The sequence below is a fragment of the Leptodactylus fuscus genome, chromosome 4, assembly GCF_031893055.1.
Source record: "Leptodactylus fuscus isolate aLepFus1 chromosome 4, aLepFus1.hap2, whole genome shotgun sequence".
Classification (NCBI taxonomy): domain Eukaryota; kingdom Metazoa; phylum Chordata; class Amphibia; order Anura; family Leptodactylidae; genus Leptodactylus; species Leptodactylus fuscus.
This window is the reverse complement of record NC_134268.1, coordinates 152,693,153-152,709,315: the sequence shown is the minus strand read 5'-3', so window position 1 is coordinate 152,709,315 and position 16,163 is coordinate 152,693,153. Positions and strand designations below refer to the sequence as shown.

General features: G+C 47.5%; 1 long non-coding RNA gene across 1 annotated transcript; it reads right to left on the bottom strand.

The window, feature by feature from the left end:
- Window positions 1-1,100: 1,100 nt before the first annotated feature.
- On the bottom strand, window positions 1,101-15,786 carry LOC142201396 (uncharacterized). Its single transcript, XR_012715516.1, has 3 exons — window positions 15,728-15,786; window positions 12,304-12,439; window positions 1,101-1,524 (listed from the first exon to the last, which is right to left on the bottom strand). It is a non-coding gene; the product is annotated as an uncharacterized LOC142201396 (long non-coding RNA).
- Between the last annotated feature and the right edge of the window lie 377 nt (window positions 15,787-16,163).

Here is a 16,163-nt window from a genome sequence, read left to right as displayed (position 1 = left end):
TTTTTTATAGACCACAGAGAAAACGAAAATGAAAACAGGACAATGAATATTTTTAGTTAAAAATTGATTTTTAATTTCATATTTAGTATCAAAAAGATAATAATAATTTAAGGTAAAAAAATGTAAAACCTTACAAAAGAAAGACCAAGGAGGAGGGGAAGACCCAAATAAGCAAGGAATGGGAATAGGAAGGGGAGAGGCGGGGGAACGGAATTCTAGACCACATCATGTTAAAAGATTATATAGTATATACTTAATAATGGACATCTGATGGGGCCGGGGTAACAGCTAGTGTCAGATCCTGAGGGGTCGTGCCTACACTGCACTGGGATTCGTTGTTACTAGCAATAGGTGGATTAACACCTGCAATATTTCCATTGGGGGAAAGCAGCACTTTTCTCTCTGCATGATTCGTGCGGAAAATACACAGACCCCATTATAGCCTGTGGGTCCGTGTGGTTTCATTGCTCATCGCTTTTTAATGCGTTCAATATTCCGTTCAGAGGGCATCTCCAAGCGGACTCTCCAAATGGAATACCGAACACAGATGTGAAGCAGCCTTAGCTAATGCATCATGGTACGTGTACGCTGACTTGCACTACCTCCCCCTCCGTCTCTCTAGCTATCCTGACCACTACTAGACCTTCTCAACTAAGGCTTGGTTCACACATCAGTATGCAATCAGTATGTGCATCAATCCGTTTTAAGTCTCAAACTGAATTCAAACGGACGGATGGCATACTGATGTGTGAACCAAGCATAATAAGCCCACCGCCCCCGCCCCATCATACTTGCCTCTCTCTTACTTCCAGACTTCCTCCAGTAAGACAGCTCCTCCCTCTTTTCTGACTCTGCCGCAGTACGCAATAGTCCAGCCGTTGCTCTTTGCTCTGCAGTCGGAAAGCCACCTCTACAACGCAGGCATGGGAGGCTATTGTTGTTTTAATGGCATTTACTCTGTAGCCAAAAATGACATGTCACCTGTATTCTATGTTTTGGTACAATTCCAGGGAAAACAAATTTATATGGTTTTATTTACATTTTAACCCCGTAACAAAAACCCAAAACTGTGCCAATATTATGACACCCATAACTTTTTTTCTAATTCCGTGTATGGGGGTGCATAGGGCTTTTTTTTTTTTGCAGACCCAGGTATACCCCCCAGGGGGCCTTATCCCTAATGTAATGCATTACAAAATATTGGCACTTCTACTGCAGGCTGCATACATGTAGAGGCAGAGTAAGGGCCATTATATAACATGCTGCTCGCTGTGGGGCCATTATATTACATGTGGGCAGTGAAGGGGACATTCTCCTGAGTGTGGGGGCACTGAGGGGACCATCAAATAACTTTTACTGAAGGCTCCAAACAAAGCCTTATAAAGGTTTATAAAATAAGTGTTGCCTATTTGGAGGAGTCCGGTTGAGACATTTGATCACTAGGGGGCACATCGCTTGGTCTAGAGCACTGGCACCTAATGATCTTGTAGTGGAGTCTTCACACCATTGAGATCTCACATAAACCTAGAAACAAACAAAAACCTAGTTAAACATTGTTTTGAGGTTTATTTTTAGTCAAATGTATAAAAAAAAAAAAAAAAAAAGGACATTCCGGAATTTGATGTGACAGCAGAGACATAAGCCCCATGTAAAACAATAAATCCCCCCCCCCATATGTTATTTAAGTGTTCCCTTCATGAGACTGACCCATTTGTCACACATCCTGCACCTCTCCCACCTCACACAACCTGAACCCCTCTATCATGCTCACACACAGCCTGAACGGTTGTGACTAAATACTAGATGCCCAGTGGCGTAACTAGGAATGGCGGGGCTCCGTGGCGAACTTTTGACATGCCCGCCCCCCCCCCCGAACGACACCGACGTCGAAGACCTCGACCGGCCCCCTCCTCCGCACTCTATTATGTCCCTTACTGCCCCCTGCACACAGAATTATGTCCCTTAGTGGCCCCTGCACACAGTAGTGGACACCCATAAACAATTATTATACTCTGGGGTCTGAAAAGACCCCAGAGTATAATAATCGGAGACCCAGGAGAATAAAAACATAAAAAATTACTGTTTCTTACCTGTCCCCGGCTCCTACGCTGTCTTCTCCGCTGCCGTTCTTCTGAAATGACGTCAGACATCACATGACCCGGGACGCAGGCCGGGTTCATGTGACGTCAGAGACGTCAGAAAGGAGGCCTGGCAGGATCGTGGAGAGGTAAGTAACAGTGTTTTTTATGTTTATTACCTCTCCCGGTCCGTTGATCATTATACTCGGGGGTCTGCAAAGACCCCCGAGTATAATGATGGTATTTGTGGGGCCCGCAGTGTCACTTACCGATCCCAGCCCAGCCAGAATCGGCAAGTGAATAGGGTCCCTAACAGCCTATAAAGAAAAAAAAAAAAAAATGCAGCGGTAGCGGCTGTCACCGGGCCCCCTAATGGCCCAGGCCCTGTGGCAGCTGCCTCTATGGTAGTTACGCCCCTGTAGACGCTGTAGGGACCTGGTCCTTACCAGGTCTAGTATTTAGCCGGCTCAGTGTGAGTTGTCTATTTCCCCTTACTGGTAAGGACCTTTTTCCCGCCTGGTGGTCGGGTCCTTAACCGAGATAGTATTTAGCCAGCTCACAGTGAATTGGCTAAATCCCGTACTCCAGAGGGACCAGGTCCTCACCAGTGATAGTATTTAGCCAACTCTATGTGAGCCGTCTATTTCCCATCATTTGTAGGGACCATTTTTGCCCCCTATAACACGGCGTATACGTTCCTAACTCCCATTGAAATGAATGGGATCTTTTTCAGAGCGCAATCTGCTCACACGTGTATACGTGCCAGATTGCACTCCACGTTACATCGTGTGAACGCACCCTCACAGTGAATTGGCTAAACCCCGCTCTCTGTAAGGACCTTTATAATAGCTGGGCTCCGGCTTCAGTAATGTTTGTAAATCTCACAATAAAGGGACAAGATTAGATCATAAGAATTATAAGATAAAGATAATATGTGTCTTATTATTATTATTCCAACAATTGTTTGGAAATCAACAATAAAAGCGGTAAAAATATTTTTCAGCAAAAAGTGTGAGGGAGTTTTCCTTTTCCATGTTTCCTATACATACAAGGTTTCATACCGGTGAGGTCCTTCCAGTGATAGTATTTAGCCGTCTCACACTGACCTGGCAATTTACTATACTCCGTAAGGACCTTTTCCATCTTTCCTATGCTTACAAGGTTTCATACCGGTGAGGTCCTTCCAGTGATAGTATTTAGCCGTCTCACACTGTATCCATGTATCATATACTGTACTTAGAAGGTTTCAGATGGTATAAGATAGAGTCAGTGTATGAAGAGATCTGTGGAGAAAGAGAACGTTGCATTGTTTGACGGTCCGTGACCCGGCTATGTGAATAGCCTCATTGAATGTAAGGCTGCCATGTGATGACATGACCATTATTCAGTGTAGTGTGAATGTAGGCTTATAATATGAGTCCTGTATACTGTTTATATATAGTAGATAACCGCTGTATTACCCAGAAGCCGCACGGCTTGTAACATCGGCAGCAGTTTTGTGAGTGAAGCCACTCTTTTCTGGTAATATCTAGAGATGAGCGGACGCCGTTCGATCGAATAGGTATTCGATCGAATATCTTGGCGTTCGATGTATTCGTTCCCAATCAAATACAAGGCCGCATACGCAGTAAAAATTCGTATCCCCTCCCACCTTCCCTGGTGTGTTTTTTGCACCAATAACTGTGCAGGGCAGGTGGGACAGGAACTACGACAACGGAGGCAGTGAAAAAAATGTAAAAAAAACCCATTGGCTGCCGAAAACAGGTGATCTCCCAATTCATAAGAACAGTGTCGGCCATCTTCGTCTCATTCTCGTGTTGGAGTGATAGAGTGTGGCGTCAGACTGTCAGTGCGATACAGTGCTTTGTTAGGGCTCATTCACACGGAGTAACGCCGGGCGTGTATCACAGCCGTACACACCGGCGTTACGGCAGACTGCCGAAAACTTCCCATTCACTTCAATGGGAGCGCTCCCATTGAAGTGAACGGGAAGTGTTTGGCAGTCTGCCGTAATGCCGGCGTGTACGGCTGTGATACACGCCCGGCGTTACTCCATGTCAATGAGCCCTTAGGCAGGAATTGAGAATAATAACAGCTCTTTTCAGAGCTCAATTAATAGCTAGCTAGCAAATCATGCAGCATAGCAGCAGGGGACGTGGAACTAGATACCCAGCTGGGTATCAGCTCCACATTATACGTACTAGAAAGGGGCTACCAGCAGTGCCCCTCGCCAACACCAGGGTACGTGGGAGAGGAGGTGGATACCCAGCTGGGTATCAGCTCCAGAGTCCAGGTACTGGAGAGGGGCTGGCAGCAGTGCCCCTCGCCAGCACCGGGTTACGTTGGTGAGCACGTGGAACTGTATACCCAGCTGGGTATCAGCTCCACATTATACGTACTAGAGAGGGGCTACCAGCAGTGCCCCTCGCCAGCACCAGGGTACGTGGGAGAGGAGGTGGATACCCAGCTGGGTATCAGCTCCAGAGTCTAGGTACTGGAGAGAGGCTGCCAGCAGCAGCAGGAGACGTGGGTGAGGATGTAGATATCCAGCTGGGTATCCACTCCATAGCCCAGGTACTGGAGAGATTCAGTCAGGAACCAATTTACTCTTCCTCATCCTTCTCATCCTCCTACAACCCCAGCCCCTACTACTGAATGTTTGAAAAAAATTTATTTTTTTTAATTGAAATAATTTTTCTCATGCATACCCCCCACAGGGGCCTGCAAATTAATGTTTTAGGGCTCCCCCCACAGGCGCCTGCAAATTAATGTTTTAGGGTTCCCCCAAGGGCCAAAAAATAAAACCCTGCTGCTAAAAGGCTCTAGTCAGCCAAAGGGCCCAAAGCACTGCTTTTTAAAGGCTCAACTCACCCAAAGGACCAACAAATCTCTGCTGCTGCAAGGCTGAACTAAGTTCAAGGGCCTAAAACTCTGCAGGTAAAAGGCTGAAGTAACCTGAAGGGCCTCAATTTCTGCTGGTAGCTCAGCTTAAGGGTGTGTAACTTAATTTGGAAGCGCTCATGTTAAGGGCCTTAAAAGTGAATTTTGGAAGGTCTTACCACATCACACACATCCACAACGACAGTTCGGGGTGGGGACTAAAGGATTTCCCATTGCCTATTCCATCTGTGGTTGTCATGGAGAACGTGGTTTAAAAGGGGTGCTTTTTATTGTTTGTTGAGCTTGAATTGGGGTTTGTGTCCATCCATTTGGGGAGTAAAGAAGGTTTCCAGGTATTTTCCCACTTTGATAGAGGTTTTTTGGAATGTGAAAGTGTGTAGTTGTTAGGCTGTGATAGTGGGGTAATACAGTGACTTGGGCTTGTTAGATGCCCCCCAGACATGCTTCCCCTGCTGTCCCAGTTGCATTGCAGAGGTGTTGGCATCATTTGCTGAGGTGTAATAGTGGACTTGGTGACTCTCCTGAGTCGAATGGTAGGATCCTCTGAAACAAAGCATTTTCTCCCATAGACTATAATGGGGTTCGATAGTCGAATATTGAGATGCTATTCGTAACGAATAACGAACATAGAATATTTTACTGTTCGCTCATCTCTAGTAATATCCAGCATTCACTATACAATTGTATAGTAAAGTGTGCTGAATGTATCTTAGGGCGGGTTTACACCTGCGCCCAGTCTCCGCTTTGCAGGTTTCCGTCTTCTTTGTTTGCGAGAAACTGGACAGGAGACAAAAACTGGCAGTCACTTTTCATTTGAATGGGTTTGCAAAGTGTCCGCCCGTGAGCGTCTTCTGGCATCCGCGGCGAAACCTTTTTTTTTTTTTTTCCCCAGACACAAAGTCCTGCATGTCCAACTTTGTGTCCAGTTAAAAAAAAACAAAACAGTTTCGCCGCAGAGATTTGAAGACGCTCACGGCCACTCACAAGCGGACACTGGCTGCCGGGTTTCCATCAGGGTTTCTCGGGCACAAGATGGAAACTCACAAAGCAGAGACCGGGCGCAAGTGTGGACCCGCCCTTAGATCAGTCCTATTTTGTGAGGTCTCAGCCTAGAGTTACATGAAGGTATAAATTAAAGGGATTATTGGGACTATGATATTGATTGCTGTGGTCTCTTCTCTACTTACCAAGCACAGTGGCATACACTGTATAGAGGCCGTGCTTAGTATTACAGCTCATCCCCATTCATTTCAATTAGATTGAACTGCAGCATGGCCGTGTGACGTACAGATTCTAACTGAGTAGAAGTGGAGCTCAACAGCATATTCCTAGAATACTCCTTTAGGCCGGGGCCCCACGTTGCGGAAACACAGCTTTACTTGTTGCAGTTTTTTGACTCAAAGCCAGAAGTGGATTGTGCAAAAGATATAGGAAGTTCTTATACTTCTACATTTCCCATTCCTCTTGTAGCTATTCTTGGCTTTGCCTCCAAAAACTGCAACAAAATAAGCAGCGTTTCCGCAACGTGGGGCCTCACATATTAGTAACCCTTAGGCCGGCTTCACACGGACATTACAGTATGGAACGCTGAAGCTGCGAGGAAGCCGGAACTCCTAGCATCATAAACAACTATACTGCTGGGAGTCCAGGTCCTGGTCTGGGAACCACAGCTGACAACCAAATGTGTCCATGTGAAGCCGGCCTTAGGGTGCCATTACACATGTGATCTTTATTCACATTAGCGCATGTGCTGTTGTTTCTACTCTGATCAAAAACACACCTGTGTAATAGCAGCCCTAGGGCGGGTTCAGGCTACCCTTGTTAAAGGGGCTCTATCAGCAAAATTTTGCTGTATGAGCCCCACATATGCGTGAATAGCCTTTAAAAAGGCTATTCAGGCACCGCTAACCTTATTTTAAACCCCCGTCCCGTTTTAAAATAAAACTATAAAAACATATAGGTAAATCATACTTGAACATCCACGGGGGGCGGTCGCGCACGATACGACATCTTCTAGCACACCTACCTCTTCTTTCGGCGACGCCCTCCGGTCCTGGGTCTTCCCGGCTTCATCTTTATCTACTTCCAGCGGTTCAAATCCAATTGGTTGAAGTCCGGCGCATGCGCAGTAATGCTCCCTCTGGAGCTACTGCACATACTCTGGCACCATTTTTCTCAATGGCAGTGCCGCCGGAGTGTGCGCAGTAGCTCCGGAGGGAGCTCTACTGCACACACGCCGGATTTCAACCAATTGGATTTGAACCGATGGAAGAAGATGAAGCCGGGGAAGAGACAGGACCGGTGGGCGTCGCCGAAAGAAGAGGTAGGCGTGGCAGAAGATGACGTCGGATCGTGCATCACCGCCCAGTGTGCAAGTTCAAGTATGATTTACATATATGTTTTTATAGTTTTATTTTAAAACAGGACGGGGGATTAAAATGAGATTAGCGGTGCCTGAATAGCCTTTTTTTTAAAGGCTATTCACGCATATGTGGGGCTCATACAACAAAATTTTGCTGAAAGAGCCCCTTTAATGTCCGTTGATGGATGACCGCAACGGACATTAACTGCAGCAGAGAAATGGACAGAGACAGTCAGTGTCCATTCAAGTTAACACTAATGTAGACAACACGATGGCTGCTGTCTCCTGTCTGTCCTCAGTCTCCCATCTGTCCTCAGTCTCCCATCATTTAAGTTTAGTTTTGTGACTGAAGAATAAGTTGTGCGCACCGGACATTTTCCTTCCTTTACAAAAATAAACAAAAATTACGGAAAAAACACAAGAGACAGAAAAAAGGAGACAGAAGACGGCGTCCTTAATGGGTTTTTTTTTCTTAATATTCTAGTCAATGGGAACAGACGCAGGAGGATGAGGAGACTCCATCTATGTCTGTTGCTCTCATCCTATGACAGGTAACAGTAACGGACGTGCATAACAGTAGTGTGAACGTAACCTTACTCCATCATGTTCTAGGTCTTCCACTACTGTATGCAGAGATCCTGTTGTGCCTTGATGAGTCAGAGTCGCTTTGGTGACACAAGAGGTGGGGATGGGGTAAGTTATAGCGAATTGGTGGATTTCTTACTATTAAAGTTATGACATTCAGAAAACACTATTTACACATCTATTTTTTTAGTTTTTTTGCCCAAAAAATAAAATTTGTTAAAAATAAAAAAAAGTCAAAACAACAAAATAATAGCAAAACATGAACAAACTCAGAATCCCTTTAAAAAGTGACCGCTATCATTCAAACGCATTGTTTTATGACTAACACGGCAGAATAGCCTTAAGAAAGGCTATTTGTCTCCTACCTTTATCAGTCGTCTCCGGCCCGCCGTTCGGTAGAAATACCGGGTTTTTACCGGTATGCAAATGAGTTTTCACAGCACTGGGGGCTTCCCCAATGCTGCCAGAGAAGTCTCTCCAGCAATGCCTCCATCTTCAACAGCAACCACCTCTTCTGCGTCTTCTCTGGGGTCACACTCCGGCACCTGCACAGTCTGCTCTGCCATTGGGACGCAGACAAAAGCCAAGTGCACAGGCTGGCGGCCATTTTTTTGGAGGCCGCTACGCTCGCATGCACAGTAAGCTCCTGTAGTTGTATGGAGAACAGGAGCGTACTGCACATGCACGCGTAACGGCCTCCAAAAAAATGGCCGCCGGCCTGTCCACTCGGCTCTTGCCTGCATCCCGAAGGCAGAACCGACTGCGCAAGCGCCGGAGTGTGACCCCAGAGAAGACGCAGAAGAGGCGGTTGCTGTTGAAGATGGAGGCGTCGCTGGAGAAAGTTCTCTGGCAGCATCGGGGATGCCGCAAGTGCTGTCTGAGCGCTTCCCCCCACCCCACCAGTGCTGCAGAAGAACTCATTTGCATACCAGTAAAAACCGGTCTTTCTACCGAACGGCGGACCGGAGACGACGGATAAAGACGAATAGCCTGCACGTGTCAGCTATTCCGACGTGTCAGCTAGGAAAAAAAAAAAAAAAAAAAGTGTTTAAATGATAGGATCCCTTTAAATAATTGTATCCCTTCCCGACATCTGTAATAGTACATGCCGGACCTTTAAAGATGGCGGCCATCATAGCCACTGGGTCTTCACAGTATTGGAGACCCGATACTAACGAGTGCAGCTATAACTACATCCAGGTATATCCCACTATCCCCCATGTCCCTCCGGTGTACCCCCACATTACTAACAAGCACTGCACTATCCCCCCCATTACTTTTTGTACATTGCAGCACATGGAAACTATATGTATATCTAAAGTAGAAAGTCCGCAGAGGAAAACTGCACATTTTACGTGAAAGGCCTTGTAGGAAAATCGCAATGTGTTTCCACAGAGGTTTTTCCTGCAGAGCTTTTTGGCTGTGGCCCCCTATGTGGGGCTTTAACCTAAAGCACATTGTCAATCACCTCTGCACCGCCAATGGAGGAGTTTCTTTGTGCCTCTTATGCAATCCTTAGGCCGGGTTCACACGGGGTATTTTGGATCGGAACCTGAGGCTGCCTCAGGTTCCGGTCCCAAAATACAGGTGGCTGTGACTGGATACCAGTGCACTGCACCAGCATCCAGTTGCGCACTCCGCTCCGGATTAGGTCCAAATGAATGGGCCTAGTTGGGAGGAGGGAGTGTCTTCAGGCGGATGTCGTGAGGTGTCTGAAGAATGAACATGTCCGTTCTTTTTTCTAGGAGCTGGAACAAACGGCTCCCAGAAAAAAACTGAGCAAAAAAAAAAAACCTGTGTGAACTTACCCTAAATCCACCAAGCATCAACCATAGCTTGCCATCCATTAAAGTAACACAGCTCTAAATCCCCCCCCCCCAATTCACCAGTCACCCCACAGTTTGCCATGCACCCATCTCTCCGCCACAGTGAATTGTGTACCCCACATCCACCCTGCACAGGGTCGGACTGGGGTGTTTAGGGCCCACCAGTGGAATTGTTTTTAGGGGCCCACCGCCAGGACCCCTGTAGATGAGTTGTACAGAGACAGGATGGCTAAAGGTAATATCAGGAGCCGGCTGCTCGCCTGCCATACGATGTGTACCACTGCACTACCTAAACCCACTGCTACATCCTGTATGGCAAGAGAGCAGCGTGGCTCCTAGAATTGTCACCATTACCTGTAGCCGCACTGTAATGAAAAAGCTCATCTGCAGAGGTCCTGGCTGTCAGATTCCCACAGATGTAATATTGATGGCTTATCCTGAGGACAGGCCATAAATATTAGAAACATGGATAAATCCTTTAAAGATATTGTCCAGGAATTGGAGCAACTCATGTGCCGGGCTGGAGGTTTAAAATAAAAGAGCATACTCACCTGTCCTCAGCAACCCGTTGTCCTCGGCCAGTGTCCATTCAGTCTCGTGCTGGCACCTTCTTGCTTGGAGTCCTGCACATCATGTGACCGCTAAGAGGAATTGGGTACAGAATTTCCAGAAATGAGGTGTTGCCATCAGACCGAACAGACAGAGGCGGAGGACAACAGGGTGCTGGGGACAGGCGAGTGTGTGTTTTTTTTTTTTTTTACACCTCCGTGGCTGAGGTGTAATAATGAGGGATGAATCAGCTGTTTGAGTGAATCGTGACATCTGTGCAAGCGCCGTGACCCCTTCTCTGTTTACACAGTATCGTACATATCACAGTGGCCATGTCATGTAACTACAGCCTCGTCCTATAAGCGTCTATGTGACAAGGCTGTAATTGCACCACACGGTCACTATAAACAGACAGCGTGTGATATAAACAGGCACCATGGCCCCTTCATACAACTGATCAGGGGGTCACTTATCTCTTATTGATGATTTATTCTGAGGATAGATCATCAATATAAATAGGCTTAAGGAGTTTTCCAGTACAAGGCCCCACGTGGTGTCCTGCAGCAAAAAAGCGCTGCGGGAAAAACCGCGTCCATGACGCATCACGTTTCTTGCCGCAGCCCTTTGCACAGAAAGTTTGCAGAGCTTTCCTCTCTATTTTCTGCTTCAATTATATTGAAACCGCCAGAATTTCCATAGGCATGCTGCAATGTCTAACTCTAAAACCAAGACTGCTTTGGAAATTACAGCATGTATCTTATTTTACCGCAAAGTGTGGATGGGGCTTCATATGGCGAAAACACCACGGGAAAAGCCGACAGTTCCTGCAATGTGAATGGGATTCTAGCAAATCCCATCCACACGTTGTGGAAAATTATGGGCAGTGAACATGCTGCGATTTCCAAAACCGTTGGGGTTTTGGAAATCACTGGAATATCACTTATACCTACGAAAACACTGATGGTTTCCCTATAGGTGTAATGGAAGCAGAAAATGAAAAGCGCTGCGGGAAAAAAAACACAATGCGTTGCTGCTGCGGTTTTTTCTGCAGCGCTATTTTGTTGCAGTTTGCAACGTGAGGCCTTAGTCTTAATAAAGCCCAAGTGCCACTTTCATTAAATTAATTGCCCCCTCATAGTATGCCCCTAATTCCCCCTGACATAAATACTGCACCCCTAATATCAATGACTACCCCCTTATGTTCATAATGCCTCCTAATATAGCCTCCCCTTGTATTCGTAATGTCCCCTAATAACCCCTATAAAAATGACCCCCCTTATGTTCATAATGCCCCCTCCTTATAATTATAATTTCCCACTCCAAACAACCCCTTGTACTATTAAAATACCCAAAACTAAGCTTTAAAAAAAAAAAAAAAATAATAATACTCACCTACCTGCGATCCTGATGAACGGAGGTGGCCACTTTACATCCAAGTGCAGGACGTCTGTGTATCAGCACAGTCGATCTAGTTAAAAATAAGGTATATTAATGGCGGTGCCTGGACCCAGAGCAGCGCCATTGGTGTAACTAATGTTTTGTGGGCCTGGGTACAAACTTTTGTCCGTGGTCCCCTATCCCCATAACTAGAGTGAATTCTTGATAGTGGCGGTTATGGGCGCTAAAGCAATATCTCAGATACCTGAAAGAGATACAGCTTTAGTACCCACAACTGCAGCTATCAAGAATACGGTGAGAAAGCAGCGCAACGCCCCACATGTAAGCAATACTGGGACAGCATAACGTGCTCCACAGGGGCCCCCAAACAGTATGATGTGCACCACAGTGGCCCCCAAACAGTATTACGTGCTCCATAGTGACCCCCATACAGTATGATGTGCACCACAGAGGCCCCCAAACAGTATTATGTGCACCACAGAGGCCCCTAAACAGAATTAGGTACTCCATAGTGACCCCCAAACATTATTATGTGCACCACAGTGGCCCCCAAAACAGAATTATGTGCTCACCAGTGACACCCCCCACAGTATTATATGCTCACAGGGTCGTGACTAGAGTGGAGTTGCTCCTGGTAGGTATGATGTCACAGGAAGGGGCGTGGCCTCTCAGAGGAGGGCAGAGTTTCGGCCATCACTGCTCTGTGTTGTATAGAGGAAGCCGGAGCCGAGCTCATGAAGCTGGAGAACAGAAAGCAGAGAGGATTGTCTTGTGGTAATGGAGGATGGAAGAGAAGAGACAGGTTTGTTTTACATGAGACGACATGTTGGATGAGGCTGAGGGGAGAGAGTGATGTAGTTACATGGGACTGCATGTTGGATGAGGCTGAGGAGAGAGAGTGATGTAGTTACATGGGACTGCATGTTGGATGAGGCTGAGGAGAGAGAGTGATGTAGTTACATGGGACTGCATGTTGGATGAGGCTGAGGAGAGAGAGTGATGTAGTTACATGGGACTGCATGTTGGATGAGGCTGAGGAGAGAGAGTGATGTAGTTACATGGGACTGCACATTAGATGAGGCTGAGGAGAGAGAGTGATGTAGTTACATGGGACTGCATGTTGGATGAGGCTGAGGAGAGAGAGTGATGTAGTTACATGGGACTGCATGTTGGATGAGGCTGAGGAGAGAGAGTGATGTAGTTACATGGGACAGCATGTTCCATGAGGCTGAGGGAAGAGATTGATGTAGTTACATTGGACTGCACATTGGATGAGGCTGAAGAGAGAGAGTGATATAATTACATGGGACTGCACATTGGATGAGGCTGAGGAGAGAGAGTGATGTAGTTACTTGGGACTGCACGTTGGATTAGGCTGAGGGGAGCGAGTTTTTTATGGGACTGTATCCCGGAGGGTCTGGTGGATTGGATTGATGTTTAGGGTGGTATAGGAGTCGTTGGCATAGAGGGAGACGGGGTCCTTTAGGTGTTTCTGGCATTTAAGGGGGCACAGGAGATCTTTGGGGGTACTGCTGCATCTAAGAGGGGAGGCAGTGGCGTGCACAGTATTACATGCCCAGCAGTGTCCCCCATTCAGTATTACATACCCAGCAGCCCCCCCCCCCCCATATACAATATTACATGTCAAGCAGTGCCCCCCCCCCAACACACACATATCTCCAGCAATGCCTCCCCCCCCCCCAGTATTATATGCTCCCAACAGCCCCCTCCAGTGATATTATTCTACACTGTGGTCTCCTCAGACCCCAGAGTATAATAATCGGAGGCCCAGGGTAGGTGAATAAAAATAACAAACCCTAATACTCGCCTCGCCTTTCCTGGGTATCCTGGCTCCGGCTGTCTTCAGCATCTTCCTGACGTCTCTGTTGAGTCCTGTGATTGGTCCTCAGCAGTCACATGAGGGGTCACTGACATCATTACGCCGCTGCGCTCCATCTGACTGCTGGGGCCTAATCTCAGGCCTCAATCACATGATGGAAGACGCCGGAGAGGACGCAGAGAGGTGAGTATATCTATTTATTTTAAGTCACCTCTCCTGGGCCAGTGTCTATTGAAAAAGGGCCTGGCAATATGCCGGTGCCCCTTTTCATTTACAATATATATAGTGGTCGGGGAACCAGGCTTTCCCCTGCTGCTGTCACATAGTGGTACTGGACCCCGACTATCTCTAGCTGGCTACTGGCCCCGTGTCTCACCGGGCCAGGTCACGATCGTTACACCCCTGGCAGTGGGTCTTTGAAGTACTGCTGGTATCTAATGGGGGGCACTGGGTCTTTGGGATACTGCTGGCATCTGGGGGGGGGGAGGGGGTCTTTGGGGTACTACTGGCATCTAAGAAGGGGCAGGGGCCTATGGGGTGCTGCTGGCAACTAAAAGAGAAGGACAGGGATCTTTGGTGTGCTTCGAAGGGGGGGGGTGCAGTTGGCATCTGAAGGAGTGCATGAGTCCCTTGGATGCTGCTAGCATCTAAGTGGGCAGGGGTCTTTGGGATGCTGGCATCTGAAGAAAGGTAGAGGTCCTCGAGGTGCTTCTGACATAAAGGGGGAGGTCCTTGGGGTGCTATTAGCATCTATGGTGTATGCTGTTGGCATGGATAGGGGCAAGGTGTCCCTGGCGTACTTCTGGCAACTAAAAGGGGCAGAGACCCTGGGGTGCCATCGACATCTAATTATGTTGGCATGCATCCTTGGTGTGCTTGGGCATCTACAGGGGGGCGATGTCCTTGGGGTGCTGCTGACATCTAATGGATGAGCAAACATCCCTGGGGTGCTGCTTGCATGTAATGGTGGGGAGGGTCCCCAGGGGGGCCTGCTGCATGCGTTTGTGTGGGTTCCCAGGGGTATTGAATTTGTGTGTTGGGGTCCTGGGGTACTGCTTGTATGTGAGAGGGAGTTCTGTCCCAGGGTGCTGCGACCTGTGTCCTTGTTTGGAGGCCCCTGGGATGCTACCTGTGTGTGTGTGAGGTGGTTTTGGTGATGGCCCCTTGGGTACTTCCACCTGTGGGCATGTGGCGGAGGTTCCAGGGTACTGCTTTGTTGTGTTTAGGTCATTTGGGTGCTGCCTTCATGTAAATGGGGGATTCCTGCAGTGCTGTTTGTATGTGGGTGGGGGTTGTTCTTGGGCCCTGAGATGTTACCACCTGTGTGTGTTTGGGGATGCTGCCTGTGTGTTGGAGGGGTCCGGCACCTTGGATGTTGCCACCTATGTGTTAGGGTGCTCCTGCTGTATACTGAGGGGGACTGCCATCTGTAGCCTGAGAGGGGCAAGGGGGGCTGCCATCTGTATGATAGGGGAGATCCAGGACCTGGGGGCTGCCTCCTGTGTGAGCTGTAGGTATAAATATTCTGCACTGCTCACTCTCCAACCCTGCAGTGATCACTAGCACCAAACTGATGGTCATTGCTGTATAAAGAGGTTACTCACAATGCAGGGACTCCTTTAGAGCAGAAAGAGTCCCTTCACTAGATGGGGGCAAATCTTAAGACATTACTTTTCTGTGTGTCATAACTGAGTGTAAACCCTTGACTGTGACTCTTGCACTTGGGGTTAGTCGTGGTCAGGTTATGACTGCAATTAACTCTTTCTAGTGCATGAGTTAGCAATTCTAACAAATGTCATGGTCACTTTACTCTCCCTGTACAGCAGGTGCAACCCTAAGGAAGATTAGGGCAGCTATACTTTATTTCAGGGGTCAGCAACCTTCGGCTCTCCAGCTGCTGTGAAACTACAACTCCCAACATGCTCCATTCACTTCCATGGGAGTTCCAAGAACAGCAGAGCAAGTATACATGCTGGGAGTTGTAGTTTTACAACAGCTGGTGTGCTGAAGGTTGCCGACCCCTGCTTTATTTGTATAGCAGGCTGCCTGTGTTCTCCCCCCCATATATTCATTAATACAACGTGCCCCCCGAAGACCACCAAGTGTGCCTGGTGAGCTGTATTCACCACTGACTCCCCCAACCTCCTGCAGTCAGTGATTCCATCTAAGTGATTAAATTGCTGATTACCCAAGAAGGGGTTCATCACAAGCTTGACATGACTGTGGTTAAGGCCCCACGTAGCACCTGTAGCAAAAAAAAAAACACTGTTGGAAAAACAGCAACACATCAGGGTTCTTCCTGTAGCGCTTTGTACAGGTTTCCTCTGTGGACTTTCTGCTTTAACTATACCAATAGGGAAGCCGCCGCCGGTGTGTCCTGGGGTATAACTGGCATGCTCCAATTTCCAAAACCATGACAGTGCAGCGTATCCGCTGCATCTATTTTACCGTAAAATGGGGATGGGATTGGGTTTTTTTTTTCTGCCACGTTTCTTCCACGGTGTTTAAGTGGTGTGGGGAGCCAGCCTCATGGAGTTATCCACTTTCTCAGGGTAGGCCATCAATATTAGACCTGCAGGGGAACCCCAACACGTAAAACCCCTGCATATCTCCGGTACAGAGAT